An 11,634-nucleotide genomic window follows, 5' to 3' on the forward strand; every position below is an offset into this window, starting at 1 on the left:
GTTTTATTGACTATGCAAAGGCATTCGACTGTGTGGATCATAACAAATTATAGATAATATTTTGAAGAATGGGAATTCCACACCACTTAACTGTGCTCATGAGGAATGTGTACATAGACAAAAGGCAGTCGTTCGGACAGAACAAGAGGATACTGCGTGGTTTACAGTTAGGAAAGGTGTGCGCCAGGGTTGTATCCTTTCACCATACCTATTCAATCTGTATACGGAGCAAATAATCCGAGAAGCAGGACATTTGAAGAAGAGCAGGACATCAGGATTGGAGGAAGACTCATTAACAACTTACATTATGCAGACGACACAACCTTGCTTGCTGAAAGTGAAGAGGACTCGAAGCACTTACTGATGAAGATCAAAGACCACAGCCTTCAGTATGGATTACACCTCAACATAAAGAAAACAAAATTCCTCACAACTGGACCAGTAAACAATATCATGATAAACGGAGAAAAGATTGAAGTTGTCAACGATTTCATTTTACTTGGATCCACAATCAATCCCTATGGAAGCAGCAGTCAAGAAATCAAAAGACGCATTGCGTTGGGCAAATCTGCTGCACAAGACCTCTTTAAAGTGTCGAAAAGCAAAGCTATCACCTTGAAGACTAAGGTGTGCCTGACCCAAGCCATAATGTTTTCAGTCACATCATATGCATGCAAAAACTGGGCAAGGAATAAGGAAGACCAAAGAAGAATTGACACCTTTGAATTGTGGTATTGGCAAAGAATACTGATGACCAAAAGAACGAACAAATCTGTCTTGGAAGAAGCACAACCAGAATGCTCCTTAGAAGCAAGGATGGCAAGACTATGTCTTACATACTTTGGACATGTTTCAGGAGGGATCAGTCCCTGGAGAAGGAAATCATGCTTGGTAAAGTACAGGGTCAGCGACAAAGAGGAAGACCCTCAATGAGATGGACTGACACACTGGCTGCAATGATGGGCTCGAGCAGAACGACGATGGTGAGCATGGCGCAGGACTGGTCAGTGTTTCTTTCTGTGGTGCATAGGCTATGAGTCAGAACCAACTCGACAGCACCTAACAACTACAGGGCCTGCGGCCCGAAGGAGGAGACCTTCTCAAACGCCCATTCCCAGGAGAATAATAATAATAATAAACAAACCCATTGCCATCGAGTCGATTCTGACTCATAGCAGCCCTATAGGACAGAGTAGAACTGCCCCTATAGGGTTTCCAAGGAGCGGCTGGGGCATTCATACTGCCAACCTTTTGGTTAGCAGCCAAGCTCTTAACAACTGTGCCACCAGGGCCCCCAGGAGAATAAAGCGAGAGGCAATTCCTGGCAGAAGAAATGATATAAACAAACGTATGGGAACAGGCAAGTCCATGTTTGGAGAACTGGTAGGTAGTTCTGCTTGGCTGGGAGCCCTGGTAGCACAGTGGTTAAGCGCTCAGAAGGAGAAAGATGTGACAGCCTGCTTCTGTAAAGATTTACATCCTTGGAAACCCTATGGGGCAGTTCTACTCTGTCCTACAGGGTTGCTATGAGTTGGAATCAACTGAAGGGTAACCGGTTTGGTTTGGTTTTCTGCTTGGCGGGAGCAGAGAGAGGGTCAGGAGGAGTGGTGGGTGATGGAGATAGAGATATCCCGCGGGTCTGTGAGGAGGAGCTCAGGAGGGGGACTGTATCCCTTAAACTCTGAGAACCTAGAAGGGTCTGAGGGCAACTCTGGTTCCGACAGCCCACTCCCCCCACCTCACACACACACACACACACACACACACACACACAGTGTCCATCCTTCATACCTGGGAGCTGTGACCACGCACACACAGCACTTTGGGGCTTACAATGCTCCCTACCACACAGCCCCCAGCACCCTGGGAGTGGGGGTGGGTAACTGCCTGGGGCAGAAACCCAAAGACTGGGCTGAAGCAGGCCCCTCCGCAGGAGGAGGTGGAAAAAGATGGAGCTGCGCCTCAGGCTGCACACCATGGACCGGGCAGGTGGAGGAGGCTGCGTCACCGTCACCGCCGGGAAGTTGTATGGCTGGAGCCCACTCACAGCCCCACTCCCCTCTGAGTCACCACAGAGCACTGGCATCTGTTGCTCAGCAACGGAGGCCCCAGCCCCTGGCCTGGTTAACCCCTCACCTCCCAAGTAGGAATCCAGCCAGCAGCCACTATGGATCTAAGGCCAAGACTCCTCTGAATTTGGCTAAAACTGCCATCCAGCCTATTCTAAAAGGGGGCATCACAGAATGAGGGATGCAGAGTTCACTGCATTCCACTCCTCGTTGATCCACTGAGGAAACTAAGGCTCAGAAAGGACAAGGGCATTGTCCCAGGTCACCCAACTAGCAAACTGAGATGGGATCTCCCAGGCCCCTGCATTCCTCTGTACACATGGTCAGTTTATCCATTAGGCATGGTAAGGGCAGTGCCTACCAACCAAACCAAACCCACTGCCATCAAGTCCATTCCAACTCATAGCAACCCTATAGGACAGAGTAGAACTGCCCCATAGGGTTTCCAAGGAGCAGCTGGTGGATTCGAACTGCCGACCCCTTGGTTATCAGCTGAGCTCTTAACCACTGCCGCACCAAGGCTTCCCTATAAAAATGTTTACAGCCTGGAAAAAAAATCAGTGTTTCAAAATATGAATGGAAAACTGCAAAATCAAGTTTAATAAAATGTTTAATTAAAGTTTACAAAACAGAACATTGAGTTGGCTTCATTAATGGCTAAATTTAGAAGGTGTAAAACATTTCCTTACATTTGAAAATGATGTATAAATTAGCTTTTGTCACCTTGTAAGAATTCCTGAGCAGTCACTATGACAGCTGAGAAATTCTAGCCACCTCTAAATTAAATGAATTGTTTGTAGCCAAATAATTTCAAAAGCAGAATTATAAAAATTCTTTCAATTCATTTACAGCAAAAAAAAACAGGTTCTTTTTTAATATAGGATATGAGGCATTGGTGGTTCAGTGGTAGAATTCTCGCCTCCCATGTGGGAGGCCCAGGTTCGATTCTCGGCCAGTGCACCTCATACACAGTCACCACCCCTATGACAGTGGCAGCTTGTATGTGGCTATGGTAACCCGTTGTCGTTGAGTCAATTCCTACTCATAGCGACTACTCATATAGATGACAAAGTAAAATTGTCCCATAGAGTTTCCAAGGCTATAAATCTTTACGGAAGCAGACTGTCACATCTTTCTCTCGAAGAGCTGCTCATGGGTTCGAACCTCTAACCTTTTAGTTAGCAGCCAAGTGCTTTAACACCACTGTGACACCAGGGCTCCTTCATTGCTATGGTGCTGAGTAGGTTTTAAGGGAGCTTCCAGACTAAGATAGACTAGGAAGAAAGGCCTGGTGATCTACCTCTGAAAATCAACTAATGAAAACCCCATGGATCACAACAGTCCGATCCACAATGGATCACGGGCGTGGCACAGGACCAGGAAGCATTTCATTCCATTGGGCATGGGGTGGCCATGAGTCGGGGCTGACTGGATGACAGCTAACTACAACAGTATGTGGTACATGGTAGGAGAAGCTTCCAGAAGTAAGAAGGCTGTAACTGTACCACCTTCCCCAGTCAGGGCTCTTGTAGCTGGAGCCACAGCTGTACCTCAGGCTGTACATGGGGACAGTGAGGGACCTGCCTGGAGGGTGCTGCTCCCGCCTTCACCTCTGGACAGTAGAGCTGGCTGGGAGAGTGCATGCCTCGGAACAAAATGGCTCTGTAGGATTTTCCCCCCTGAAAAATAAAGCTTCGCCTCTGCAGACAGGATGGGCAGCTCGCTGAACTGCAGCTGCAGTAGCAGTATCTTCGCGGCCACGCTGAGTGTGCACACAGCAGCTCCCCACACCCTGCTGAAATGACCGATCCCGTTAGTGACAAGGTGCCAGAGAGAAGCCTGATTCCATGTTCCATGCAGGTTATGCTGATGGAAACAAGATACAGGCTTCATGCTGGGTTCTTCATTGTATCAGGAGTCCTGGGGGAATGTTTCCTCCAGTAAATGGTAAACCGTTACTGGCTTTCTAGCACCATAAGAGATTAACAGTCCTGCAGTCCTTCTTTTGAGGCTCCATGGATAATCCTGAAGTGCCCTGGAGAGTCAAGCCCCCCAAGGCTCCATTAGAGGGGCTCAGGGAGGGTAGATGGGGGGAAGACAGCATGGGTTTAGAACCTGAAGACTTAACCTCAAATCCTGGATGCCGTTCCTAGCTCGACTCTCCAAAGAGAAGTGATTTGTCATTATGAGACTCAGTTTTTTCATTTGCAAAACGTAAGAGAGGTAACAGGGTATCATTTAAAAGTTTCCCTCCAGCTCTAAAGCAAGAGCTTCATTTTCTCTCTGTGGCCATGTGGCTCCTTCCCTGAACCCTTTTAGTCTTGGTGCCCCCAAAGGTCTACCCTAAGACCTTGGCCCACCTCAGACCCAAGGTATCTGCTGTAGGGCCTGCCTGGTCTCCTACCCTCTCCTTCCTCCTCATCCCACAGTTGGGTTGTCTATTCTGTGCTTGTTCCTCATTAATCAAAGTGTGTACCTGAGGCACCACAAAGCTGGGGTACCCAAATTAAATTTTTAAGGTAAGAAAATTAACAAGTTGTCGTCAAGTCAATTCCAACTCATGGCAACCCCATGTTTGTCAGAGTAGAACTGTGCTCCATAAGGTTTTCAATGGCTGATCCTTTAGAAGTAGACCACCAGGACTTTCTTCCAAGGTACCTCTGACTCAAACCTCCAACCTTTCAATTAGCAGCTGAGCACATTACTGTTTGCACCCAGGGACTCTGTAAGAACTTCTGAAAATCAGCCAATGAAAACCTTATAATGTATAATTACAGTTACCCGTCTTCTGTCCTTTGTGCTATTTTGCCACATATTTTCCATTTTTGTACATTATAAACCTTGCAGTACAATGCTATATATATTTTTTTGCTTTAAACAGTCATTTGTCTTTTTAAGAAATTGAAAGAAGAAAAACTATTGTTTTTATATTTACTCACATTTCACAATTGCTGGCACTCTTCATTCTTTCCCTTATATCTGAGTTTCCATTCTGGTGTCATTTCCCTTCAGCCTGAAGAACTTCCTTTAGCATTTTTGTAGTGCAAGTCTGCTAGTAACCAATTTTCTCAACTCTTGTTTAACTGGAAATGGCTTTTTGAGCCTTCTTTTTTGAAGTATATTTTTGCTGGATATAGAATTGAGTTCTTTTTTCCTTTCTGCACTTTATGGATGTCTTTCCATTGTCTTATGATTTCCATTGTGTTATGATTTCCATTGTTTTTTATGAGAAGTCAGTTATCACTTGTATTATCATTCCCCTGTATGTAAAGTTTTTTTCCCTCTGTTTTCAAGATTTTCCTTTTCTTTGGTTTCCATAGTTTGATGATGATGTGCCTAAACCAAACCAAAACCAAACCCGTTGCTGTTGATTCAATTCCGACTCATAGCAACTCAATAGGACAGAGTAGAACTGCCCAATATGGTTTCCACAGAGCAGCTGGTGGATTCAAACTACTTACCTTTTGGTTAGCAGCCAAGCTCTTAACCACTGCACCACCAGGGCTCCGATAATGTACCTAGGTACAATTTTATTTGTATTTATTCAGCCATACATTTTGTTAAGCTTCTTGGACCTGCAAATTTCTGTTTTTCACCAAATTTTAGGGGAAATAGGCCATTGTTTTATATCTAGATAGAGAGAGAGAGAGAGAGAATTTTCCCCCAATTCTCTTTTTCTTCTCCTTCTGGGTCTCCAATTACACATATGATGGGCCACTTGATATTGTTCCACAGGTCACTGAGACTATGTTCAATTTGATTTTAATTTTTTTCTATTCTTCAGAGTGGATGATTTCTTTTGATCTATCTTCAATTTCACTCACTCTTCCTTTTTTCATCTCCAACTTGCTATTCAGCCCACTACTAAATTTTTTATTTCAGATATTTTATTTTTCAATTCTGGAATTTTCATTTGGCTCTTAGTTTTATCTTATTTTTTCCCATCTTTATCATTATGGTCAAGTATTAGAATATTTTAATAGTTGCTTTTTAAAGATCTTGTCAGGTAATTCCAGCATCTGGGCTACTTAACTGTTTCTATTGACTATTTGTTCTCTTGACTATGAATCTCATTTTCTTGTTTCTTCACGTTTAGTATTTTTTAGTTATATACTAGTCATTGTGGATAATACATTACAGAGATTATGGATTCTGCATTTTTTCTATGAGGGAGGTAAGTTATTAGCCAATCACCTTGAACTCTTAGAGGCTTGGTTTATATATTATTAGCGTATACCTATTTCAGTTATGTCATTAGTCCCAGGGAAAATCCCTAGTCTTAGGAGATAATCTTCTGGGATTTCAATGGAAAGCTCAAGGATCCACCAAGCCTCTCTAATATGACAGGATTCAAATTTCAAGCTCTGTCTCTGCTAAAATCTTTGCTCAGCTCCTTTAGCCTTTCAACTATTGCTTTTTGTCAGGCTCCCTAGTGTCTCCCCTGCACGTGTGCATTTCAGAGATCAGTCAAGGATTTGAAGGAATTTATATTGAGATTTAGGGACCCCTCTATAGCAATCCCCTTATCAGTCTTCATGTCTCCAACTTCTATCCACTCTGGAAACCCTTAACTCCAAGCCAATCCGACTGAGGCTCTCTGCCTAAGTCCCAGCCAGCCAATACCATACAGACTGGAGAGTGCTTTTGGGGAAAATCATACAAATGTATATCTCATTCAGTGAAGTTCCTTCATTTTAAGAGTGGAATATGCTCCAGTATCTACCCACTTTTGAGTTCTCTCCAGTGTCTTCAAATAGTTGCATTTCACGTTTTATTCAGGGTTCACAATTATCTGTGGGAAAAATACTCTGATATAAATCTTTCTACCATTATCAAACTGGAAATGAGGCAAAAAATATGTTCTATTTGATAATTAATACTTCTACTTCTAAAAAAAAAAGTAGTTATCATAGGAAAATCATAACTTTGTTGAAGTTGTTTCTACTGATTTTTAGGGTTTGATGTTGTTTTATTAAAAATTTAATAAAGGGGAGGTGGGGACAAGAACTCAGACACTTCCTGTAGTCTCTCTTACAACAAAGACCCAAAAAAAAAGTGAATCAATTATATATGACAATCTAGGAGCCCTGAACACCAAAAACAAAGTTGAGGAGTCAGACTGAGCAATAGAGGGAGGGAGAGACAGTTCAGAAGCAGCGAAGATTTACCAGACCTGACCTGGCCAGCACTGTGCAGGCTGGATCAACTGGCACGCACAGGCTGAGGTAAGCAGTAGTGCTCGGGAAGTGTTTTCCATGTCGGGAGAAATCAAGCGGCTGAGAGTCTGTGATTGTCACACCCCTGGGCAGAAAGTGGGACCTGCTGCAACATGCCTGAGCCAGTATCCCAGCTTTGGAGAGGAAACAAATAAACAAATGAAGAAAACAAGAAAAAAGAATCTGCTAGCTCTCCTAAGCCGGGATCTCAGGGCAGGCACTGCCTCTTTAGCTAGGCATAAGCATAAAGGGTCCACAGACTTTGAATGCCTTTCATCCCTGCCTAGACCTGTGTGGGCCCATTTCAACAGCGTAGGCTCTCATTAGCATAGTACAACAAGGTATATACCTGAAGCTTATTTTCAACTGCAACAGTTAAGAGGGAGTGGCAGATTCATGACATTTGACACTGCCTTACCCAGTAAGCAAGGTCCTCACCTACCCACATCAGGGGCCTGAAGACTGGGGGCTCCACCCACTCCATCTAGCCACCCACGAGAGGGGTCCAAGAATAAGTGGTGCCTCCCAGTCCTTACAGCCAACAGCACTGGGTACTCAAACTCCAGCTGCAAAACCCACCCACCTACACGCTCTAAGGAACAGGGACATGCCTTCCACCCAGGCACTCAGGGGCAGCCATCAGCCCCATACCTTGCTCAGCACATAACCCCCTACTGCAGCCAGATACCTGTGCCTTCTCCAATCACCCATACTTAACCCTGACCATCTAGGACTGTAGGTTAGAGCCTACACCACACTCAGTGACCAATGACCTGGACACCTGAGCTGAATCCACACAAAAAAGTAGACAGACTCCTGGGCTCACATAGCTAGTAGCAGCTCTAACCAACTGGTGACGGGACATGAGAGCTTCAAAAATGCCAGTAATCAAAGTAGCTCACACAATCAGCCTATTTGGGCATATCAAAACAAAATAAAACAAGAAGCTAGGACACAGTAAGCAAACGTAACATAAATAAATATAATAACTTATTGATGGCTCAAACCCTGGTGCATATTGAGTAAGAGTTCAGCTGCTAACCAAAAGACTGACAGTTTGAATCTATCAGGTGTTACTTGGAAACCCTATGGGGCAGATCTACTCTGTCCTATAGGGTTGCTATGAGTCAGGATTAACTCAACAGCAAAGGGATTTTTTGGTTTTTATTGATGGCTCAGAGAAAACAGTCAATATAAAATCACATAAAGAGGCAGACCATGATGGCTTCAGCAAGCGACCAAAACAAAGAACCAGAAAACCTCCCAGAGGAACAGAAGGTCTTGGAATTACCAGAGGTAGAATTCAAAAGATTAATATACAGAGCTTTCCAAGAGATCAGGAAGGAGATCAGGCAAAACACAGAACAAGCCAAGGAACACACAGACAAAGCAATAGAGGAATTAAGGAAGGCTATACAAGAGCAAAATGACAAATTTAACAGGCTGGAAGAATCCACAGAGAGGCAGCAAATAGAAATCCAAAAGATTAACAATAAAATTTCACAATTATAACATCTCACCCCAGCATTACTGGTACTAATCAAAAAAAAACTGAAAATAACAAATGTTGGAGGTGTTGCGGGGAGATCAGAACTCTTATGCACTGCTGGTGGGAATACAAAATGATACAACCATTTTGGAAAATGATATGTGCTTCCTTAGAAAACTAGAAATAGAAATACCATACGATCCAGCAATCCCACTCCTAGGAATATATCCCAGAGAAATAAGAGCCATCACATTAACAGACATATGCACACCCATGTTCATGGCCGCACTGTTCACAACAGCAAAAAGATGGAAACAATCTAGATGCCCATCAACAGAGGAATGGACAAACAAACTATGGTACAGACACACAATTGAGTATTATGCAGTGATAAAGAACAATGATGAATCTGTGAAGCATCTCATAACATGGATGAAACTGGAGGACATTATGCTGAGTGAAATAAGTCAATCACAAAAAGACAAATATTGTATAAGACCTCTACTGTAAAAACTCATGAGAAAGTTTACACACAGAGAAACAATCTTTGTTGGTTACAAGGGATGGAAGGGGGGGAATACTTAGTAGACAATATATAAGTGGTAACTTTGGTGAAGGGTAAGACAGTACACAATACTGGGGAAACCAGCACAACTTGTACAAGGAAACATTATGGAAGCTCCATAAACACATCCAAACTCCCTGAGGGACTGAATTGCTGGGCAGAGGGCTGTGGGGACCATGGTCTTGGGGAACGTCCAGCTCAATTGGCATAACACACTTTATAAAGAAAATGTTCTACATTCTTCCTTGGTGAGTAGTGTCTGGGGTCTTAAAAGCCTGTGAGCAGCTGTCTAACATACTCCACTGGTCTCATCCCTTTGGCAGCAAGGGAGAATGAAGAAAACAAGATACAAGGGAAAGATTAGTCCAAAGGACTAATGGACCACAGCTACCAAGGCCTCCATCAGACTGAGTCCAGTACAACTAGACGGTGCCCAGCTACCACCACTGACTGCTCTGACAGGGATCACAACAGAGGGTCCCGGACAGAGATGGAGAAAAATGTAAAACAAAATTCTAACTCACAAAAAAAAAAAGACCAGACTTACTGGCCTGCCAGAGACTGAAGAAACCAAGAGTTTGGCCCCCAGACACCCTTTTAGCTCAGTAATGAAGTCACTCCCGAGGTTCACCATTCAGCCAAAGATTAGACATAAAACAAAAACAAAACAAGACTAATGGGACGGAACAGTCCAGCGACAAGGACTAGAAGGCAGGGGGGACAGGAAAGCTGGTAATAGGGAACCCAAGCTTGAGAAGGGACAGTGTTGACATGTTGTGGGGTTGTTAACCAATGTCATAAAACAATATGTGTACTAACTGTTTGATGAGAAACTATTAGTTCTGTAAACCTTCATCTAAAGTACAATAAAAAAATTTTTAAAAAATTTCAGAATTAGACAACTCAATAGAAAGTCATACAAGCAGAATTGAGGCAATGGAAGTCAGAATTAGTGAGATTGAAGATAAAGCACTTGACACCAACTTATTTGAGGAAAAATCAGATAAAAGAATTTTTAAAAATGAAGAAACCCTAAGAATTATGTGGGACTCTATCTAAAGGAATAACCTATGAGTGACTGGAGTACCAGAACAGGGGGGATAACAGAAAATACAAAGAGAATTGTAGAAGATTTGCTGGCAGAAAACTTCCCTGACATCGTGAAAGATGAGAAGATATCTATCCAAGAAGCTCATCAAACCCCACATAAGGTAGATCCCAAAAGAAAGTCACCAAGACATATTATAATCAAACTTGCCAAAACCAAAGATACACAGAGAATTTTAAGAGTGGCTAGGGATAAACGAAAAGTCACCTACAAAGCAAACTCAATAGGACTAAGCTCGGACTACTCAGCAGAAACCATGCAGGTAATGGGATGACATATATAAAGCCTTGAAGGAAAAAAAAAGAGCCAGCCAAGAATTATATACCCAGCAAAACTGTCTCTCAAATATGAAGGGGAAATCAAGACATTTCCACACAAACAGAAGTGAAGGGAATTTGTAAAAATCAAACCAAAATTATAAGAAATACTAAAGGGAGTCCTCAGGTTAGAGAATCAATCATATCAGATAACAACTCAAGTCTAGAACACAGGACAGAACAACTGGATATCAACCCACAAAGGGAAGTCACAAAAATAAGTCAAAGCAAAAACACTGAATATAGGGAAACAGATGCGTCAATATGTAAAAGATGACAACGTTAAAACAAAAAAGAGGGACTACCTAGTGTAGTCATATAACTTTCATATGGAGAGGAAATTAAGACGATATCAAGAAATAAAAGATTGGTTTAAACCTAGAAAAATAGAGATAAATTTTAAGGTAACCACAAAGGAAACTAACAAACCTATACATCAAAATAGAAGAAAAACATAAAGACACAGTAAATACAAAGTCAACAATGTTGAAAAGAAAATACATAAAGAAAAACGACTCAGGACAGAAAATTAAGTGGAACAAAGAAACTGTCAACACTGCAAAAAAAAAAACAAAATTCACAACATGAATGAATCTAGAAGGCATTATGCTGAGTGAAATTCAAGCCAAAAACCCATTGCCATGGAGTCAGTTCCGATCCTATGGAACAGAGTAGAACTGCCCCATAGGGTTTCCAAGGAACACCTGGTGGATTTAAACTGCCAACCTTTTGGTTAGCAGCCGTAGCTCTTAACGACTGTCAGTCACAAAAGGACAAATACTGTATAAGACCACTATTATAAGAACTCAAGAAAAGGTTTAAACACAGAAGAAAACATTCTTTGATGGTTACGATGGTGGGGAAAGAGGG

At 42.6% G+C, this 11,634-nt stretch overlaps 1 non-coding gene across 1 annotated transcript; it reads left to right on the forward strand.

Annotated features, from left to right (window-relative positions):
• The first annotated feature begins 2,958 nt into the window (after positions 1-2,958).
• Positions 2,959-3,029, forward strand: TRNAG-CCC (transfer RNA glycine (anticodon CCC)). The gene has a single exon. It is a non-coding gene; the product is annotated as a tRNA-Gly (tRNA).
• Positions 3,030-11,634: the final 8,605 nt, after the last annotated feature.

The sequence above is a fragment of the Trichechus manatus genome, unplaced genomic scaffold, assembly GCF_000243295.1.
Source record: "Trichechus manatus latirostris isolate Lorelei unplaced genomic scaffold, TriManLat1.0 scaffold00040, whole genome shotgun sequence".
NCBI classification, from domain to species: Eukaryota; Metazoa; Chordata; class Mammalia; order Sirenia; family Trichechidae; genus Trichechus; species Trichechus manatus.